This window comes from Zootoca vivipara, chromosome 10, assembly GCF_965207765.1.
Source record: "Zootoca vivipara chromosome 10, rZooViv2.hap1.1, whole genome shotgun sequence".
NCBI classification, from domain to species: Eukaryota; Metazoa; Chordata; class Lepidosauria; order Squamata; family Lacertidae; genus Zootoca; species Zootoca vivipara.
Window position 1 is genome coordinate 53,359,031 of NC_142593.1, and position 22,001 is coordinate 53,381,031.

The window sequence follows — 22,001 nt, forward strand, 5'->3', positions numbered from 1 at the left end:
CTAGTTGTTGGTATCCCACGGGAATCTGGTTGGCCACTTTGAGAACAGGATGCTGGACTAGATTGGCCATTGGTCTGATCCAGCAGCCTCTTCTTACGTTATTATGTCCCATTAGCACTGCTCCTTGCACAATGGGGAATTCCTCTCCTTCTCCTCTCATACCACCCCCAAAATCTTTTCTGGGTTGTTGTGGCTACTCTTGAGTAACAACCCTCCACATCTGCTTGTCTGTGCATATTATTCACAGTGCACAGAGTCCATAAATCATGTCTGCCTCAGTCTGAGTCAGAATCTCGCAATGGCTGCTTTCTGTTTCGCGCCCAACATAACAGCCTGGGAACCCCAAAGCACCTCCCCTTGCTCCTACGGGGAGCCGTTCGTCTTAATTCAGGCGTTGGGGGAATGGCCTCCCTTCTGACTGTTTGCCGGTCCCTTCCTCCACCGCTCTCTCTCCCTCCCCTTGGAGCAGGGGCTCTATGAGGCTGCCAGAGCCTTGAACCTCCCTTTCTGTTTCCTGGCTCTTGTAATCTGATCCTGTGCTTGACTTACTGCTCTGCGAGGAACTCGACCTGATGAGGGGGGGCCTGTTCCCTATAAGCCTTCCCCCTTACACCCCCCAACCTTCCGGAGCAGATGGAGATGGGGTGGCCCCATTGCACAGTTGGAAGCCATTGAGCAAGCAGGACTTTTTTGGATGTAGCCCATATAGATCAATGGCATCTATGGGCACTACAGACTCTCCTGGCATATCTACGCATTCCCGACTGATATTGTCTTTGTATCATTTTAGGCTGCTAGGACTCCCCATACCCACCACCCCCCCAACCCCAGCAATGGTAGTTGCTAAACATTTCCCGTTTCAGATTATACGTCTTCTCAAGGACTTATCTCCAGAGGTCCTAGGGAGAGACGAACCAAGTAATGACTGCAATGAAGAAAATGCCAATCATGATTATCGTTGAGAGCCGTAATAATTGCACACCATTGTGAATAATACACCTAAAATTAAACTTTCTACCTCAGGACACCTAGTAGTCCAGCTCAGCAAATTCCCCACGACGAGTAGCCCTCGGGCAAACTGCCATTGTTCAACCTAATCCACTCGACAGGGCAGTTGTGGGGATGAAGTGGGAATAACCCTAAGCGATCTCTACCCCATGGAGCACCGTAAGCGGAAGGGCAAAAGTACAAAGTCAGGTCTGGTGCATTTCCCATTACACAAAGTTCCTGCAATGCGCAGATCCTTGCAGAATTTCACACTTCCAAAAAAGGGGGGAAGGCCTTATTTTTCTCAATCTCCTGGTCCGCTGCAACTTCAAATAAATGATTTTCGCCATACATGTTCAAGTAGGGTTGAAAATGGGTTTTCTGGAGATCTGTGATGAAAATCTGCTTTCCTGGGGAAAATATGCTTGCTTAATTAATTTTGTACGACAAAATAATGGGGGTCAATCAGTTTGAGTCACTTTTTTAAAAAATAAGCCAAGATGTCTCCAACACTTCAGCAGAAACTGCACACATTAACTACTACCGGTATTAATATTGTAACTAACAAAACCCCATGTTGCAGATCCTGGATTGGTCACAAGGTCAGACGAGATGACCCCTATGACTCATGCCAATTCTAAGCTGCTATAATACTACGGAGCCAGGCATGGGCTCAGCTCAGAGTTTTCCCCACTTCCCATGAAACGACATCATTACCATCCTACCAAACAGAGCACCTACATGGGAAGGCAACCTTGCCAAGATCCGTATCTTCTTCAGCCAATCCTGGCCTCCCCCTTTGGTACTAAAAAGATCACCAAGCCATTGTCCAAGTCGCTGCTGAACCGGAAAGTATATAATAATAATAATAATTAATTATTTATACCCCGCCCATCTGGCTGGGTTCCCCCAGCCACTCTGGGTGGCTTCCAAAAAAAATTAAAATACAGAAATCCATCAAACATTAAAAGCTTCCCTAAACAGAGCTGCCTTAAGATGCCGTCTAAAGGTCTGGTTATTGTTGTTCTCTTTGACCTCTGGTGGGAGGGTGTTCCACAGGGTGGGTGCCACTACCGATAAGGTCCTTTGCCTGGTTCCCTGTAACTTGGCTTCTCGTAGCGAGGGAACCGCCAGAAGGCCCTCGGCGCTGGACCTCAGTGTCCGGGTAGGACAATGGGGGTGGAGACGCTCCTTCAGGTATACTGGACCGAGGCCGTTTAGGACTTTAAAGGTCAGCACCAACACTTTGAATTGTGCTCGGAAACGTACTGGGAGCCAATGTAGATCTTTCAAGACCGATGTTATGTTATGTGGTCTCGGCAACCGCTCCCAGTCACCAGTCTAGCTGCCGCATTCTGGATTAATTGCACTTTCCGGATCACCTTCAAAGGTAGCCCCACATAGAGTGCATTGAAATAGTCCAAGCGAGAGATAATTGGAGCAAGCAACCCCTCTGGCGAGACAGTCTGCGGGCAGGTAGGGCCACAGCCTGCCTACCAGATGGAGCTGATAAACAGCTGCCCTGGACACAGAATTGACCTGTGCCTCCATGGACAGCTGTGAGTCCAAAATGACTCCCAGGCTGCGTACCTGGTCCTTCAGGGGCACAGTTACCCCATTCAGGACCAGCGAGTCCCCCAAACCTGCCCGCCTCCTGTCCCCCACAAACAGTACTTCTGTCTTGTCAGGATTCAATCTCAATCTGTTAGCCGCCATCCATACTGTGTTCAGCTCTGAATTGTCAACTCATCCTCATCCCGAAGAGGCAAGGACTAACATTTCTTAAAGAGGACATAACAGAGTCCAACACCTAAGAACACTTGCTTGTTTTTAACGCTCCAGTATCCTTTTCCACGTGAGAAAATTGCAAACAGGAAAAGCTAGAAAAACTTAACAACTGATGGGGGGAGTCAGTACAGCAGAGAAGCTCCCATGTCCTCGGTAAAAGACCATGGGCTCGGTGGCGGAATATCTGCTTTGCATGCAGAAGGTTTGATCCCCAGCATCTCCAGGAAGGACTGGGAATGGTTCCCTATCTGAAATCCTGGAGAACCACTGCCAGTCAGCTAGAAGGACTGTCTCAGGGTCTGACACAGTATAAGGCAGCTTCCGATGTCCTAGTGGTCCGGTTGAGAGTTGAAAGGCACTGAAGATGGAAGAATAAACTCTGAACCAGAAGACACTGTACAGATGGCCCAAGAAGGCTCAAAGCCCAGGAATTGGTGGTGGGATGACAAGTGATCAGAGAGAGAGAAGGAGCAGCAGACTGGAAGGAGGTGTTGGAAGCTGATCAGGTAACAGGGTTTGGTGAGAAGGGGGAGTCGGTGGCAGAGTGAAGTCCAGAATCAGAAGTGGAAGCAGGGGAGGATCGAGGCCAGCAAGCAGAGATGAGTCATGTTGGTGAAGAGGCACAGGTGTCTCTCCCTCCTGCTGCGAAAAGCTCCCCTCCCCCCTGGTCTCCAAGAACCAGGAGAGGCATGAAAAGGGCACAGAAAAAGTTAGCATCATGCAGGCACCGTCTCGGATTGCTTGGGGAAAACCCTGGAGAGGAGGAGACATAGGCGACTGTGGGGAGGTGGGGACCTTTAGACTTGGAGGAAATGAGTTGCTGTGCTCATTAGGCCTGACCCTCCTGTGTAGATCCTGTTTTGCTAACAAAGAGTTAACGCTAGCTCGCTCACTGTGATTTACTGCTGCTCGCTCCTGTCACCATGCCACAAAACCCCCAATTTTTTCCCACTTAATTGGGAAACAGACTTTCCTGGGGAAGCATTATGCATTGAGAAACAGAAGGATGCTATCTTATACCACTGGCACATCTAGTTCCATATAGTCTACACTGAATGGCAAATAAAACACAGTCCTATGTAGAGATATTGGGGATTGAAACTGGTGTCTTCTGCATAAGAAGCAGATGCTCTGCCACTGAAGTGCCTGGACAAATTTGTAAATCTAGAGAGAAATCAGACGAAAGTAATTAGGTCAGGTTGAGATAAGTCTTTGTAAATACCCGCAAAAATGGCAAGTAGGGCCCAGAGCCCTTTATTTATTTTTAATTAAAGCTGGAAATTCAGCAAAGGGGCCTGGAATATTCTCAAGGGCTTGAGTTGACTACAGCTCTGGTGACCACGAATTCCTAGGGAGCGGAAGAACCTTCCTCTTAAAAGGGAAGGTGACAAGGATGCAGAATATCTTGTCATTTCTCCCAAACCAAGCTAAGTCTCAGTAACTGTGCTTTGTTAAAATTAACCTTCCTACCAAAACAATTGGCCGTGTGGGCCTAAATACAAAGAGCAGGTGACAAGGCTGGGCAATGCAATCAGTCTATATCACGACAAGGGGTGCGGGAAGAAGCGTAATTTGATTTAGTTTGCATTTTGATGACAAACTACAGAATTTGCACTTCTTGAACCAATATGTGAACCCAAACACGGCTAACCTTCAAAATTTGCATTTCTCCCAATTTTGCAAATCAGTTTTCTTACTGAACAATGATTATTAAGAAGGCATTTATTATGGAGAAATGTGCACACACAAAAATTGCACATATCAGTGGAAATAACATCAAAATGCGTGATGTTAAGAAAAATTGCTTTGAAAAAATGTTCGCATCCGTCAAAACTGGATGCAGAAGTTTCTTAGGAGAAATTTGCACTAAAATACCAATGAATTTCCCCAAGGATTTGAAAATTGCAATGGAAAGATGCTGAACTGAATTTAAAATTGGAAAAACGAGAAACAGAGCGGAACCCAAGTTTGCAGATCTTTCCATCCCTAATCAATATTCACTTTTCAAAAAGTCAGCTAACCGAATATTCAGGTTGACCAGCTATGCAAAGGCCAGTAGTCATTTTTCCATTAAGCCATGTACAGGAGAAACTCGGAAAATTAGAATATCGTCGAAAAGTGCATTTATTTCAGTAATGCAACTTAGTGTTTTTTATATTTCTTTTAATTTTTACAAATGCTTTCTTTTGGAAATTCCACAGTAATAAAACAAATAGTTACAATAATACAAAAATAAACATCGCTCTTACATTTCATTAATTACATTCCATTTATAATTGATCCGCCTAACGACAAATAATTACAATTACAACAAATAATATCTTGCTTTGCATGCATCTCATATATTGGTTTCACCTTTTAAGTTGCATTACTGAAATAAATGCACTTTTCGACAATATTATAATTTTCCAAGTTTCACCTGTATGCCTTACCTCTGACTGACCACCTCTCCCCTCCTGGCCAAAACCCCGACACCCATTTATTTTTAACCATCCTACCTGCTCTGTTATGGATTTTTTTAAAAAAAAAATGTACCTACCACCTCCATAGCTATAATCTTCTGTAGGTCTGCAATTTTCACTCCACAGATTATACAGCCCAATCTACTATAGCTTTATTTGCTTAAATTAGCAGGCCAGCTTTAACTGGAAATATTTTTTTAAACCCCCCCCCCCAGAAGAGCTATAAATGAAACTCTGCTCTTGATGCATTTCTAGCAGCAAGAAATACAGTTCCCCCCCCCAAAAAAATAAGCAGCAACTTTGGATCATTAAAGCACAAGCTACCTTACATTTCCCTTAATATCTAAAAAAATGCTGAAGTTTTGGCAATACAAAAATTTACCTAAACTTAACTGATTAGCTAGTTAAATGACTAATGATTAATCACTTATTCTTTCATTGGTTGGCAGCCTATTTAGCTCTCTTAACACCAAAGCCGGCTTCCTTTCCAAACCTCTAATTAACCGCTGTTCTCTGCACTCATTATCGGTTTCCCACCAGCCTGGAGGAACAGTCAACTCTCAGCTTCTCCAACCCATTCAGAGTTGGCGTTTTGCTGCACTGCCTTATTTTAACTGGCTAATCAAACATTTTGTCTCATTTGACATTGCACCCACCTAATCTTTCACTTTAAATAATGCGGTGATTAGGCATTCCCGAGCCTTTCCTTGATTCTAGAAAGACCCTGTGTGTGTGTGTGTGTGTGTGTGTGTGTGTGTGTGTGTGTACGACGTGTGCATGCAAAATTCAGAATGCAGAGAAACAAATGACATCAAAACACAGAAGATTGCCAAGCACAGGTGATTTCGCACTGGGTAATATTCACCCAGAGCTTGCGTAGGCAAACTAAGGCCCGGGGGCCGGATCCAGCCCAATCGCATTCTAAATCCGGCCCGAGGATGGTCCGGGAATCGGCATGTTTTGACATGAGTAGAATGTGTGCTTTTATTTAAAATGCATCTCTGGGTTATTTGTGGGGCATAGGAATTCGTTCATTTCCCCCCTCCAAAATATAGAACAGCCCCCCCACAAGGTCTGAGGGAGGGACAGTGGACTGGCCCCCTGCTGAAAAAGTTTGCTGATCCCTGACCCAGAGGAACACACAACTGTATAGCTGTACAACGCTCACTTATATTTGCCACACATGCTTGCAGGCTCGTGATTTAGCTCACTTGCCTAGTCATGAACCGTTGACCATTTCTGCTGACCAAGGGGCTCAGCGAGCCCAGAGGGTGAGAACGGGAAATAGCAGGGCATATCTGATATCTCTGCAGTCTACCATCTCTCAGAAAACTAACCCAAATGTCTATATGTCCTCTAAGGAGGTGAAAGCTACAGAATATTGGCTGAGCAGGCAGGACTCTGAGACATTTTGATGCCGTCAGCCGACGCACCAGTCACATCCCTCATCTCATGATTCCAGCTCTCCAGAATAAGCAACCCCAAATGGGGGGCCTGCATCCCAAGTTTAACCAGCCCACCGTCGCTAGGTTCTGCAGCAGTTTAAGTACGGTAATCACTTGCGTCCATTAGGTGGGACTTTAAACATTACCAACATATTAAACCACCTCATACAGACTCAGGCATTAAGAGCAGAGAGCAGGAGTGATCAAGATGGATCACCCCAGGTAGTATATGAAAGACTGACTTAAGTACGTTTCCGAGCACAGCTCAAAGTGTTGGTGTTGACCTTTAAAGCCCTAAACGGCCTCGGTCCAGTATACCTGAAGGAGCGTCTCCACCTCCATCATTCTGCACGGACACTGAGGTCCAGCACCGAGGGCCTTCTGGCGGTTCCCTCGTTGCGAGATGCCAAGTTGCAGGGAACTAGGCAGAGGGCCTTGTCGGTGGTGGCGCCTGCCCTGTGGAACGCCCTCCCAACAGATGTCAAAGAGGAAAACAACTACCAGACTTTTAGAAGACATCTGAAGGCAGCCCTGTTCAGGGAGGCTTTTAATGTTTAATAGATTACTGTGTTTTATTTTTCTGTTGGAAGCTGCCCAGAGTGGCTGGGGAAACCCAGCCAGATGGGCAGGGTATAAATAAATAAATAAATAAATAAATAAATAAATAAATAAATAAAACCAATAATAAATTATGCAGACAGCAGCAACAACAACAACCCGAAACTATACTACCACAAACACACGGAACAGAGGAATTATCGTCAAAGATACTCCTTAGGTTCAGTTCATTCCACATAGCCAAGATACATGATCAGCAGAACAATGTGGTGAGCTCCTTTCGCTAGATCAGGGGTCCCCAAACTAAGGCCCGGGGGCCGGATGCGGCCCAATCGCCTTCTAAATCCGGCCCGCTGACAGTCCGGGAATCAGCATGTTTTTACATGAGTAGAATGTGTCCTTTTATTTAAAATGCATCTCTGGGTTATTTGTGGGGCATAGGAATTTGTTCATTTTTTTTTTTTCAAAATATAGTCCGGCCCCCCACAAGTTCTGAGGGACAGTGGACCGGCCCCCTGCTGAAAAAGTTTGCTGACCCCTGCGCTAGATGGTACAGTCATACCTCATGTTACTACACTTGATCTTAGCCAAAAGGCCGAGAAGCGATAGCTCATGTTGTGTCCACTTCAGGTTGCGTGTTTTCATCTTGCGTCCTGCGGCAACCCGGAAGTGCCAGAACGGGTTACTTCCGAGTTTCGCTGCTTGCGCAGAAGCGCCAAATCACGCTGCGCCTGCGCAGACACGGCACTTCAAGTTGCAGGCTTCTCACGTTGCGGACAGGCCTCCGGAAAGGATCCTGTCTGTAACACGAGGTACCACTGTACTGTAATGTAGGGGAGTCCAGTCCATGCTTTGTGTGTGTCCCTACTCACCAGAGTCTGGAGCAGTTCCAATCCAGGTCTTATAGAAAGCCCTGGAGACCAGTCCCCGAGGCAGCTGAGGAGATGCCTAATGTTTAAGTTTCTTCTAAATAAAATTGTTTTGGGCACCATCCTTCATGCAAAAGGGTGCATGTTACGGGTACCACTTCCTATTGCTGTGTGAATTCTGTGACGGAGAATGGACTCTAGTTTAGGCGTCACCTTCTATGTGCAACGAGCCTTTTATATGGGGTGTGACGCATTCAAGCATGCGAGGTCCCCACACTGAAGTCTCGAAAGGGTTCAGCCAGGCAATCCTGCACAGTTCGGGTCTTACTTCCCTTGTGGGGGGCAAGTCAACAGTTAACATAGGGGTGAAACTCTGTGGTCTCTGCAGTTAGGCTTTGTGTACTGGATGAGGGACTGACAAGGCGACAAAGCCAGAAAACCTTTTGAAGGCATGGTTAACAATGCTGGGAATTCTGAGTATGGATTCCAGAGCTCCTGACTCATTATGAGACTCCCTGGATGAATTGCTTAAGCTTTTCTTAAAATTCACCTGCAGGTAACATGAATATTCAGCTGGCAGTCATCAACCATTCCAAAATCTGGTATCTATATCAAACACAAACTCTTTCGGAAAGCTACCTGTGGACTGTGCCTGTTCCCCGCTAAACTTGTTTGATGCTATCTGGCAGAGAATAGCTTCACTGTATTCAGTAGGTCCGGTCGACCAACTCCCCAGGGAGATAATGTGTTGTGTTTTGGAAAACAGGTTATTCTGGGGCAAATGGAAATCTCTCCGAATATCAAAAGGTCTGTTCAGACATGAGACCAGACATGGCACTTTGGAAACATGCCTTGTGCTAATAACCAATGGTCTGGGTTTTTCAGAAAATTTAGAATGATCTGCATAGGGTAATTTGCATTTTAAAAAAATCAGGTAGTGTAACGAAATATTCTGATGCACTAGGGAGTGATCTCATTTAACATGTTTATTTTACTTGTAAACGCAGTGAAAAACTGCCACGCTCGTCTAACATTGTATTTGCAGCTGACATCTTTCACAGACTAATACACTTATAAAACAGAAAATTTCCTGCAGAAAAAAGAAAGCGCTAAAAAAATTTCCACCCCACCTTACTGGCTCACACTTTCCCTCTGATTTAAGAGCAAATCATGATTTGCAGTGTCATCTGAGCCAGGCAAACTATGGTTTGCACAAGTCGAAGTATGCCCAAATCAGATAGGACAACAATATTAGAATCATAAAGAGAAACTGGCATGAGAGGGAGGAGATGAGCACAAAGCTCATTCTCAATGCCAAACCATGGTTTAGCCTTACATCTGGCACCACAATTCCAGCACCTTTCTAAAACCTCTGCTAGCTTCTCCCTTCCATCCATCTCCTAGAATTCTAGCAACAATCAAACACCCGTGGGTAACAATTACCACCTGCGTAGTTCCTATTCCGATTTTCTGGTGTGGGTAATACTGGACTGAATTTGTGTGTATAATATTTTTTATTGGTTTTACAGTTTAGCTTTACATTCATAAAAAAAAGAAAAATACAACCGACAAATATATAATTCTCCGAATTCTCAGACTTCCACCCTCCCTTTTGTGGGGTCTGCTAATAAATCATTTTCACAGCACATCATATTATCCTCCATTTATACTGGGCTGAATTTGTGAAACAGTACAAAATAACAGGATTTTGAAAAAGAGCAAGCGAAGAGCCGATTCTGAAACTGGGGGACCAACAGCTGTATCTAGACATGAGCTGAATTTCCACGAGCTTAATTTTATATTGAGAAGTGGGAGAGTGAACTGTATCCCCTAGCTTGAATGCCTTAGCTCTCAAGGAAACTTCCCACCCAAGTGAGCTTGGGTTCGTTGCATACATGTTAAGTCCTCTCCTAGCCAGTGAGACCAGCATTCAAATCTCCCATTATTCTAGGCACATCTTACGACAGGGAATTTCATTAATGTGAGCAGTTTCTGAGCTCTGGGCTCAGTACTGCACCTAAGATTTCAGATTAAGACCTCAGAGTGGACGGAAAAGAATACCTTTTCCTGCCTCCCCACTTCCAGCCACTCTCTGAAGACTGGCGAAGGGACCCTCATAAGAATATTAGGGGGGCAAGCAGGCAGGCAGAAGTATGGCTTTGTTTTTTGCAGTCTTCAGATGAGGACTAGACCATGTGAAAAATGAACATAAGATTTTAGCTGCAGTTCATTCATTTTCAGCTTTGTAAAAAACCAAGATCATGGCCACTGGTCCCATCACCTCCTGGCAAATAGAAGGGGAAGAAATGGAGGCAGTGAGAGATTTTACTTTCTTGGGCTCCATGATGACTGCAGATGGTGACAGCAGTCACGAAATTAAAAGACGCCTGTTTCTTGAGAGATAAGCAATGACAAACCTAGACAGCATCTTAAAAAGCAGAGACATCACCTTGCCAACAAAGGTCCAGATAGTTAAAGCTATGGTTTTCCCAGAAGTGATGTATGGAAGTGAGAGCTGGACCATAAAGAAGGCTGATAGCCGAAGAATTGGTGCTTTTGAATTATGGTGCTGGAGGAGACTCTTGAGTGTCCCATGGACTGCAAGAAGATCAAACCTATCCATTCTGAAGGAAATCAGCCCTGAGTGCTCACTGGAAGGACAGATCGTGAAGCTGAGGCTCCAATACTTTGGCCACCTCATGAGAAGAGAAGACTCCCTGGGAAAGACCCTGATGTTGGGAAAGATGGAGGGCACTAGGAGAAGGGGACGACAGAGGACGAGATGGTTGGACAGTGTTCTCGAAGCTACCAACATGAGTTTGACCAAGCTGTGGGAGGCAGTGGAAGACAGGAGTGCCTGGCATGCTCTGGTCCATGGGGTCACGAAGAGTTGGACATGACTAAACAACAACATTGTTATAAAAAAGCGCACCTAGAAACACCATTGTGGCACCCATAACCTAGGTCCAAGGTGCCATTTAGCTCCTAGCTCTCATATCTCAGTTTCTAACACTGCGTGAGACAGATGAATATCCTGCCTTAGTCCAGCCCCGAGTCCTGACTACAGACAATCACATTAGCTTGCAAGAGTGGGAGCTCACAGGGGAGCATAAAAAGACACTCTGCCTAAGCTTTGGTTCAGGTGCTGAGGGATCATCCTGCAATAATAAGCAGTCAACGTTCAGCACCGGCATCCATTCCATTCCATTACCTCCAAAGGCAGGCGGACGCAAAACAGGCAGAAAGCACAAAGAGATTCTGCTCTAGCCAGCAATTTCCAGTCCATCAATCATCATCTCCCCACAGACACATGTGAACAAAGCACACACGCCCGCCCCCACCCCAAACTGAAATGTAACAGCGACTCCTCCTGCTTCGAAGAAAGAAATTAATTCCTAGAAGGAGGGCATGCATTGGCTCAAGGAATCTCAAGTTGGAAAGCCAGATTTGGGTAGGGGTGGGAGGAGCAGGAGGAAGAGACTGGCGCTTAGCAATCTTCTTAGAACCAATATGAACTAAGGTTGGCTATTCTTAACACAAAAAACTGCCTTACACTAAGTTGGGCTTATTGACTATTGATTGGTTACTTATTCCATTTATATACCACCCATCATCCAAAGATCTCAGGGCGGTTCACAATATAAAAAGTACAGGGTAAAAGCACGAAAATAGATAGTTAAAACAAAAACAAACCAGGGCCAAGAGAACCTTTCTTAAGCCTAAGGGCCACATGACCTTGTGGGCAGCCTTTCGGGGGCCACATGCTGGAGATGGGTGTAACCAGACACACAGGAGGGTGCAGAGCTGGGCCAGTGAGAACTGCAGTCTGTTGTTTGTGTGTACAGCCTGGGTAGAGTCTCAGGAGCCAGACAGGGAGCCCTGAAGGGCCGCATTACCTTCTCCAGACCCCAATTCCCTCCCACTGGTGACAGGAACAAAAGTTCATTTCCAGTACTGAAGACAAATTCCAGGCCTAAGAGTCCTTTTATTCTGTGTCTGCCCACATTTCTAAGCCCCTATTTTGCACTTGGCTCCATCGGGTGGACCTCGAAGCTTTACGAAAGAACAAAGTAAACCCCATAAACTCAAAGGCTGCCCGCTGCTGCCCCAAGATCTCAGAAAGCAAGACTGGGGGTGAAATACCCTCTATCAAGGATTGTGGGATTTTACTCGTGCACAGCGCACGGCAGGGGTCCTCAAACTTTTTCAGCAGGGGCCCGGTTCACTGTCCCTCAGACCTTGCCGGGGGCCAGACTATATTTTGAAAAAAATAATGAACGAATTCACACTGCTGGCACCAATCAAAGCCCAGCCCCCTTCCCTCGCAGGGCAGGGAGAAGCAAGGAGGAGGGAGGGAGGAGGCTCCGCCGCTGTGTGAAGGAGAGGGAAAGAATGTCCGCGCTGGCCGATTCCCGGACCTTCTGCGGGCCAGATTTAGAAGGCTATTGGGCCAGATCTGGCCCTGGGTCTTAGTTTGCCGACCCATGGCGCACGGTTCCTCCTCTAATGTTCAAAACAGAATATACGTGGCAGCAAAGGTTTCTATCAGTATTTCCTGCCTTATCAGCAGGGGCAACAGTTATGGCTCTGTGGTAGAAGGTCCCCAGTATCTCCAGGTATGGCTGGAGAAGATTCCTGATCTGAACCCCTACAGAGATGCAGCGTTGCAAATAGAAGGGAGCTAGATGGACCAGTGATGTACTGTGTCAGTATACTGCTCCCCAAATTCAAGCTGGTGTGTGTGTGTGTGTGTGTGTGTGTGTGTGTGTGTGTGTAGAGCTTGCTTTCTCTGGGATGCATTAAATTCCATGCACTAAAAAAAAATAATGCAAACCATCACAATCCAGTATGTGCAACACTGAGATACAGGAGGACATATGGCCCCCAGAGTTCCATTCAGAAATCGGATACAACAGATTTCCCGATTGTTCTCCGCAATGAAAAACAGTGGCTTGCACAGCACAATTCACCCTACGGCTAGATAGTGCATTAAATGTGGTTGTTGTTTTTTTAAAAAAAGTTTCCTCCCCTCCAGAGCTCACACAGTGGACAAAACGCTCCCAAAACGCCAATCTCCCACCCCAGATCATGAGCACAGCAAAAGAACACGAAGTGAAGGATCTGTGATGTGTTAGAGGTGTCCTTGTCGCCACCCTTGACTTTTCTGAAGTTGGACATCGGCAATGCCAAGAGATAACCAGGGTGATGTATACCGCCTGTCAAGAAAAAGCACGTGCTATGACCCAAAGTAACCCAAAGTTGGCACCGAGAAAAGCAAGCTGTTGTAGTATCAATAAAGTTTTCCGGTTTGGCAGGTTTTAAGGTTACTTTGGTGACGGCCGAATGCCCTGATGATAGAAAAAGAAATGAAAAGCGTTCACTGTAGTAGTTATCACAAGCACAGAGCCCTATGACCCTGTGACATATTTGCATATAGATTCTAATTTTTGTGAGGCTCCTGCATTGCATGGGGTTGGCCCGAGATGCCCCTTCCAATGCCAGAATTCTGCGATATTTCAATATTTGTGAGGCCTTCCAGATCAGGCCTCAGACTTTAGCTGGGCAACAGCCTTCGGTGTCTCCCTTTCTCAATCCTACGCTTGTAAACCTACCGTCTTTCCCCTTTTTTAAGACACCGTCTTATAACTTTTTTTCCTCAAAAAAACACAGGGTGGCTTACTTTCGGTGGGATGTCTTATTTTTTTTATTACCGGTACAGTTTTTACAGCTCAGGGCGCTGGCTCAGGGCGCTGCTCGGTTCTCTTGAGTGCTCGGCGCTGCAGCAGCCACTGGTTCCGGGTGGCGGGGCAGCAGGCATCCTAGGCCGGGCCAGGCGCTCCGCCTGCCGCTGCAAGGCGCTCCAAGCTCCTTGGCCAGGCCAGGCAAGGAAGAAGCAATGAGCCCAGCGGTGGCGACAAGCACAGAAGCGGCAGGGCGGCGATGGACGAGAAGGCGGAGCGCGGGGATGCAGCCAGCAAGGCGGGAGCGCGATCAGCTGTTAAGCGGGGCTCTTGGAGCGCCACTTCAGAGCTGATCGCACTCCTGCAGTGCCAGCTGCATGGAGTGACTCTGTGAGTGGAGGTGCCTGTGGGGGTTGGTTTCCGCGGAGCGGAAGTATGGCTTATTTTGGGGGTATGTCTTATATTTCTCAAATGCTTAAAAACCCTGCCATGGCTTACTTTCTGACTACGTATTAAAAAAGGGGAAACAGGGTACCTAGTCCCATTCTTTTTCACTCTCTGCTGGCTTCCCTTACAGACTTTTGTTCCACCAATTTAGATGGGATTCTTTGGGACAGTGGTTCCCAATTAGCTAAGTACTGCAGACCCCGTTTATCAAAAGCCAAGCCATGGACCTTTTGAAAACTATGGTATCTCTATGGAAGTTTTTTTGCTATGTGAATGGTACCACAACCCTCTGGGGTCCACGGACCACCAATTGGGAGCCACTGCTTTTTTGGGGGGGTGGTCATGTGCTTTAAGGTCCCATCTGTCCTATATATCTAAAGGACTGTGTCCAGTTCTGGGCACCACAGTTCAAGAAGGATACTGACAAGCTGGAACGTGTCCAGAGGAGGGCAACCAAAATGGTCAAAGGCCTGGAAATGATGCCTTATGAAGAACGGCTTAGGGAGCTGGGTATGTTTAGCCTGGAGAAGAGAAGGTTAAGGGGTGATATGATAGCCATGTTCAAATATATAAAAGGATGTCATATAGAGGAGGGGGAAAGGTTGTTTTCTGCTGCTCCAGAGAAGCGGACACGGAGCAATGGATTCAAACTACAAGAAAGAAGATTCCACCTAAACATTAGGAAGAACTTCCTGACAGTAAGAGCTGTTTGGCAGTGGAATTTGCTACCAAGGAGTGTGGTGGAGTCTCCTTCTTTGGAGGTCTTTAAGCAGAGGCTTGACAGCCATATGTCAAGAATGCTTTGATGGTGTTTCCTGCTTGGCAGGGGGTTGGACTGGATGGCCCTTGTGGTCTCTTCCAACTCTATGATTCTATGACTGTGATGCCACCTTAAACCATCATGGCTTCCCCCAGAGTTTAGATGAGGCCCTCAAGAGTCCTGGCAGTTGGGTTACAGAAAGTCTGGGGGGGTAACATTTGACCCCGTTTGAAAGTCCCCATCCCGGTCTCATTTATGTATTTAGAAGAAGAAAAAACTCTTTTCTAATTCTCAACCCCAGGGTTGGTTGCAAACACGTTACAAAACATTATCCTGCATATTGCAAGGGTGGAGACTGAGGCTTTTCTTACTAGATCCTTACCTTTCCAATCTGCCCAGTGAGCCAACTTTGGCAGGTGCACAGAACCGACCTGCCTGTTAGCCGCAATTATCCTGTGACCTATTTTCCCTTGGCCCTGCAGTTTGAAATCAGCCGGTTGCCGGTGCTTGAAAAACTCCTGCGCGCCTCTGCATTTCGCCAATTAGCAAGTTTATGGCTGAAGAGAGATTTGAACCTGGGGTTTCTCAATTGATAGCTTACACTCTTTTGAGTACGATACTATACAGGTCTCCTTAAGAAGCAAGCCCCGCTTGATTTCCGTAGAATTTCCTCCCAGGTAAGCGTGTACAGAACTGCAGCCAGACACACCACGCCAGACCTACCACAAGAAGCAAATACACAGAAACCATTTATGACACTAGCAAAGGTCAGAAATGCCCAGGAATCAGGCTTATCACCAAATCTGTTTGTTTTGCTGCGTCAGAGGAGGAGAGTCCCTGGGATGTCAAACAGGAGACAGTTGGGGAAGTTCTCTGATATGTGGACTCCTTGCAGAGATCTATTTGCTTGGATATGTCTGAGAATTGGAGCCTGCTGGATGGAGAAAATGTCCCAACTAGCCTACAATCCTGATCGTAGAGCGGCCAACCAGTTTATCTTGCCCAGGGCAAACCAAAGTGACTTAGAACCCAACAAACAGACAAAAGCCCCACGTAGATACATTAAAATTAAGAGGAAAAAGAAATACAGGGGTACCTCGACAACCGAACGACTCGACTTCCGAAGGTTTCGACTTCCGAAGTCAACAACCCCGGAAGCCTTTTCGCAGCGTGTGCAGTTGGCGCGTGCGCAAAGCGCGAAATCGCGTTTCGCGCATGCGCAGAACGGCCACTTCGAGAACTGAAGACTTCGACTTACAAAGATGGCCACTGAACGGATCGTCTTCGCAAGACCACTGTACAGTCAAAACATCCCACCCACCTCTGAAAGGTCACAGATAGTTAAAGGTCAAAGGCCTGGTTACAGGTAGGTAGCCGTGTAGGTATCTGAAGAAGTGTGCATGCACACGAAAGCTCATACCAATAACAAACTTAGTTCTTATTTTGTTTCGTCAAAGGCCTGGTTACAGAGGGAAGCTTTTGCCTTGCGCCTGAAGATATACAGTATTGATAGCACCAGGCGAGCCTCCCTGGGGAGAGCATTCCAGGGGGGGGGCACTGCAGAAAAGGCCCCGTTTTCCTGTTGCCACTCTCCGAACCTCTCGTGGAGGCTGTACACAAAGAAGGGTCTCAGATGAGGATTGCAGGGTCCTGGTTGGTTCACATGGTAAGGGGCGGTCCTTGAGGTATTGCGGTCCTGAGCCATGTAAGGCTTTATAGGTCAAAAACAGCACTTTGGAATTGGGCCCGAAAACTAATTGGCAGCCAGTGCAAGAGGGCCAGGTTTGGCGTTATAGGCTTAAAAGTGTCTTGCCCCGGTGAGAAACCTGGCTGCTAAATTCTGCACCAGCTGAAGTTTCCAAACAGTCTTCGGAGGCAGCCCCATGTATAACGCGTTGCAGTAATCCAACCTAGAGGTTACCAGAGCATAGACGCCAGAAGTTAGTCTATCCTACGGGGCACAAATGGGCCAACAGCCAAAACTGATGGAAGGCATTCTGGGCCACCGAGGCCACCTGAGCCACAAGCGACAGCAAGGGACGCAAGCTGCGTTATCTGCTCCTGTCCGATGCCTGCAAACAGGACCTGAGTTTCCTGTGGTTTCCAGCAACTGGTATTCAAAAGCATCCGTGCCTCCGACCATCGAGGCAGAGCATAGCCATCGTGGCTGGTAGCCATTGATAGCCTTGTTCTACGTAGCTGGTCTGGACCACCAACCATTCCCCATCTTTTCTCTCCATTTATTATGATTCACTTCACATTGCTTAACTGCATTTGTTTGTTTCTGGAAAACTCAATTAAAACAACAACAACGAATTAGAAAAACAGGAGATAATAGGCAGTGAATTCCTCTATATGAGTAGACAAGGTTTTTTTGTTTTTTGTTCTGCTTTAGATTAGCCAGTTCTCTTTGTTACATGTCACTGAACTAATTCTTTAAATATCGGTCAGCCAACTGATCACAGGGTTGTAGTTTTTCTAGTGAAACCTGCGCTCCGGAGATTCTCCACCATCTGCAGCTAACACGCAATTTTCTTTCTTCCAAGGCTCTTCTTAACCTTTCCGTGAAATTATATTACAGGACGGGGAGGGCATAGATCCAAATCTTGATCAGAGATTCTTTGTGGAGCTCTTGATAGGTCAAGCTAACTATCCAGATGAAGCAGAAGAGGGTCAAAGTTTAGCGAGCTCATCAGCCACATTTTTAACCATCCTCAACGAAAGTAGAAAAACACACAGAGATAAGTGCTGAATGAAAACCGGGAACAGCGGGAGTGTGGCCTTTAATTAATCCTGCAGACCAACTAGGCTCAAAATCCTACATTATAGGAATTTCAGCTGCCAGGAAATCCATTTCAGGCTTCCTCCAGTATCCCCCCACTCAAGAAATCTATAGATTCTATAAAAGCTTGTGCTGCGTTAAGTTTTAGTCTTTAAATGGGCCACAAGACTGTTTTTTGCTGCAGCCAACCCTAAACTGAAATGGAGTTGTAATTCACAATTCCTGCAATGTTTTCAGCATGCAAAGTCAGAACTATAAATCCCATTCTTCATGTTATTAAGAAGGGATGACAATGTCCAGATCAAAAGAAGTGACCCTCCGGCCTGGAGGCCAAATGTGGCCCTCAAAGCCCCTCAACCTGGCCCTCAGGAGTCTCCCCAGGCCACACACCCTCCTCAGCCTACAGACATTACTGGCCCTGCTCCACACCCTGCTCAAAACTTCCGGAAATTTTACATCTCTATGCTAGACCCTGCCAGTGTTCCTGCCTTCAACCTGCCTAGCTTTTCCTGTCTTGCTTTCCTGCCCGCGCTTCTGACCTGCCTTAGTTCCCGACCTACGTACCTGTTCCTGACCTCACCTGACGCCCTGCCCTGCTCCCAGCTTCGGCTACTTCAGACTGTCTCGACCCCAAACCTTTGAACCACAGACCGGACTTTGACTACGCCTCTTGGGTAACCCTTAGGGACCAGCACAGAACATACTGGTGGGGGTCAGTCAGACTTGTCCACATCAACAGACCACAATAACTGGAGGGGGGGAGAGATCCTCTAATAAGCCAGGATCAGACAGCACTCTGAAACACCCATTGGCAAAGGCACATTACCTCGACCGCTTTGATCTGCAGAACTTACACTTTTACAAGTTCCTTACAATGTTTGTTTCTTTGTTCTGCATCGGTGAGGTGTCTATCTTTTAGTGCGACATGATCAGACTAAAGGGGTTGATGTGCCCATTGATCTACACACAGATAGATCTCCTTCCAAGGCAATGGGAAGTCCAGGCAATGGAAACTGTTTAAAACAAAACAAAACAATTGAGAACTGCACAGATAATGTTGTGTTACGGGGTGGCCCACAAATGCCAAAAATATAAATAACTAAAAAAAACTGGCTATGCACCAACAGAAACCTGCAGCAGAATCTAAGATCTGATATTGAATTGCTTGAAGGAGGTCATAGCGTGCAAACCCCCCATTGTCCCAGACTGTGTCCAAAAGGACTTGTGTGTGCAGCAAAACAAGTTTGGCTACTGCTCCCTAGGAGTCAGCTTGCAACGTCTCTTGCCAAGGGGCTAATCGCAAGAGGATGTGAGTGTAATAATGTACAACTTGCAACCTGAACCTGGTTATGCTTGGAGTCAGTTCCATTCAGGCTGACAGAATTAACTTTCAATCTGCAGGGTTGAGGTTGCAGAGTCGAGAATGCATAATTGCACGCTCTCCAAGATTTGATCCCTTTTATCCAGACATCCCCAGATTTCTAAGTAGCCAAATCACATTTCTTTCTAAACCAAAACTGGAGGGTTGCCATTTTAACTACAAATTAGAGCCTTTTTTCTTTTTTTTAAAGAAGAGCATGTGTAGCTAACAATTATTTTAGGAGAAGCCTCTTGCTGGGGGTGGATAACTCTACAGCAGCTCTGCAAGGAGGGCATCACGACTAACGCTCCAGACAGTGCCAACACATGAAATGCAAGTCCAAAATGTCTGAAGGGCACCAGCTTGGGGAAGCCTGCTGTGAAATGAACACTGACAGATCAACAACAACAACCTTAATAATTTCAGCACATATGATATTGTTAATGGATGAAGTGCCCTCGTATTGCTGGAGGTCTATTCTGGCTGGCTTCCAGAGTTTTGAGGAATGCACATCTCCCCAGGGAAGTGTGTTTGTGTGAGCGCACACATTTTCGAGGAAAGGTTGTCAGCATATTTGCCTTTTATTTATGTGCAGTTTATCCTGAGCGTTGAGATTTTTTTCGCCATTTGTTTTGCACAACGTATACGCATCTCCAACTGATGCCCAATCCTACTACAGGATGAGTCATTTCCCACACAAAACTTGCACTCGGAGCAGCTTGCAATACAGTACAGTCGTACCTTGGATCCCGAACGCCTCGCGAGTTGAACATTTTGGCTCCTGAACGCCACAAACCCGGAAGCGAGTGTTCCGGTTTGCAAACGTTCTTTGGAACCCGAACATCCGACACAGCTTCCGATTGGCTGCCACCCAGAGCAGACCAAACTGGGCAAGATGGACACACTTTTGACCTGCTGTAAATGCACAGGAACTTGCCTTACACCAAGTCAGGCCACTGGTCTGTCTATAGCTCAGTACTGTCTACACTGACCGGTAGCAGCTCTCCTGGGTTTTAGTCAGGTGACATTCTCAGCCCCACGTGGAGGCGTCAGGGATCGAACCTGGAACCTCTTGCGTGCAAAGTATTTGTTCTACCACTGCCCCACTGAGCCTTTCCCCATGGAAAAGTCACAGGAAGACAGCTATGTTTCTAAGAACAGCCTGCAGCCAAGAGCAATTTGTTCAAAAGAAAGTACCTTGGTTCTCATCTGTGTAATGATCTACTCCAGTTTTCCCCAACCTGGTACCCTCCAGATCTCTGGGACTACAACTCCCATCAGGCCCAGCCAGAAGTGGGGAAGGATGATCCCCAGACAAGGTAAGAATCTCCATCTGATATTTGATGGAAAGTGGCTGGGGAAACCCAGCCAGATGGGCGGGGTATAAATACCATTATATTATTATTATTATTATTATTATTATTATTATTATTATTATTTATTACTGTATGTGCAGCCCACCAATTGTCCAAACTTTCCAGCATCCTCTGAGAAAGAGACTGTGGCTTCCACCTGGAAGGCATGTTTGATGCAAAGTCAGGAAAACTATCAGCTACCTTTCAAGCTGTATAAATACCGGATAGCACTCTCTTCAGAGCAGACAGCATGAGTGCGTGTTTGCTGTTCAGCCAAGGGCAACATAACTAACCTGATCGGATTGCATGATGCAAGCTGTACCCTTGGACCCAAAGTTCAAAATCCTGCATGAGCTTTTGCATATCTAGATGGCAGGAACTGCTGCAACTTACAGAGAACTTTAAAAAAGGAAAGGTGTTTCTCAGCCTTCCTCCCCTACCCTCCATGACAAAGCAGGTTGGAAATCAGAAAAATAAAGACTTTCCTGGACTGTATCCCTTCAAACCGCAGGTGTTAGTTTTTGTTTTTTCTCTCTCTCCCTGTGGAAGAATTCAACAACACACTACTGCTTGAACCGCTGAAAGGCAGCTCCGAATGCAGAATACCCCCATGATAAGGAGATGCACTAACTTCCCTGGTGGGTGGCTGTTGGCATCCGTCTGTCTTGAGACACAAAGGAGTGTTCCCCCGGGGGTGAAGTCAAACCGCCACATTAGCATTGTGACCTCTCTGGGGCACAGGCCTGGGCAGTGCGCCTGGAGGTCCTGGGCTGCGCAGACAACAAGAACACACACCCACACCCACACCCTCGCTGATGTGGTCCAAAGGAAAGCAGAGCAATGCGTTTGGCACCAGCCTGGCTGTGGGAGTTGACGGAAGGAGCCATGCAAGGCACCATCCAACTGTCTTAGGGACTCCACTCTGGACTTGGGTAGAATTTACTCTAGGGCTGGACAATGTCAGGTTTTCAACATTGTGATGTATCACCAGCCAAACATCACAATCTGGCGATACATTAAGTTGATAGGGAGGAACAAACCAGGCAAGCTTCCCAGATTCGGGTAATCGCCTGGGTGATGGGCCATTAATAGAACAAAGGAAATGGGTGGGGCTCCTTCTCCAACTCTTAAAAGATCAAAGCTGGAGTTTGAGAGGGTCAGAATTTGCTGTGAGGTGACCTAGAGGGCTGCAGGCTGGAACGCCAGAAATCAATACAACTTTCCAAGGAATACAGAGAAGTAAATCACAAACTAAATACTTCTGTATGTGGTTTACAAAAATTCATTAACAGTAACGTACAAAAATTCAAAGCCTTCTAAAGTCTTAAATGCTATTTACAATGCCAAAATAATAATGACATACGCAACTCAATGCAGTGGTACCTCAGTTTTCAAACGTAATTCTTTCCGGAAGACAGTTCGAGTTGCAAAACGTTTGAAAACGGAAAACTCAAAACTGAAATCAATATGGAAGCCGCATTTCCGGTTTGTCTTCTGAGATGCATTT

General features: G+C 46.3%; 1 protein-coding gene and 1 pseudogene across 8 annotated transcripts in view; both read right to left on the bottom strand.

Annotated features, from left to right (window-relative positions):
- Positions 1-22,001, bottom strand: part of CTIF (cap binding complex dependent translation initiation factor) — a 161,208-nt gene that overhangs the window by 131,641 nt on the left and 7,566 nt on the right. The gene's annotated exons all lie outside the window — the stretch shown is intronic.
- Positions 7,710-7,847, bottom strand: LOC148684479 (U2 spliceosomal RNA; annotated as a pseudogene).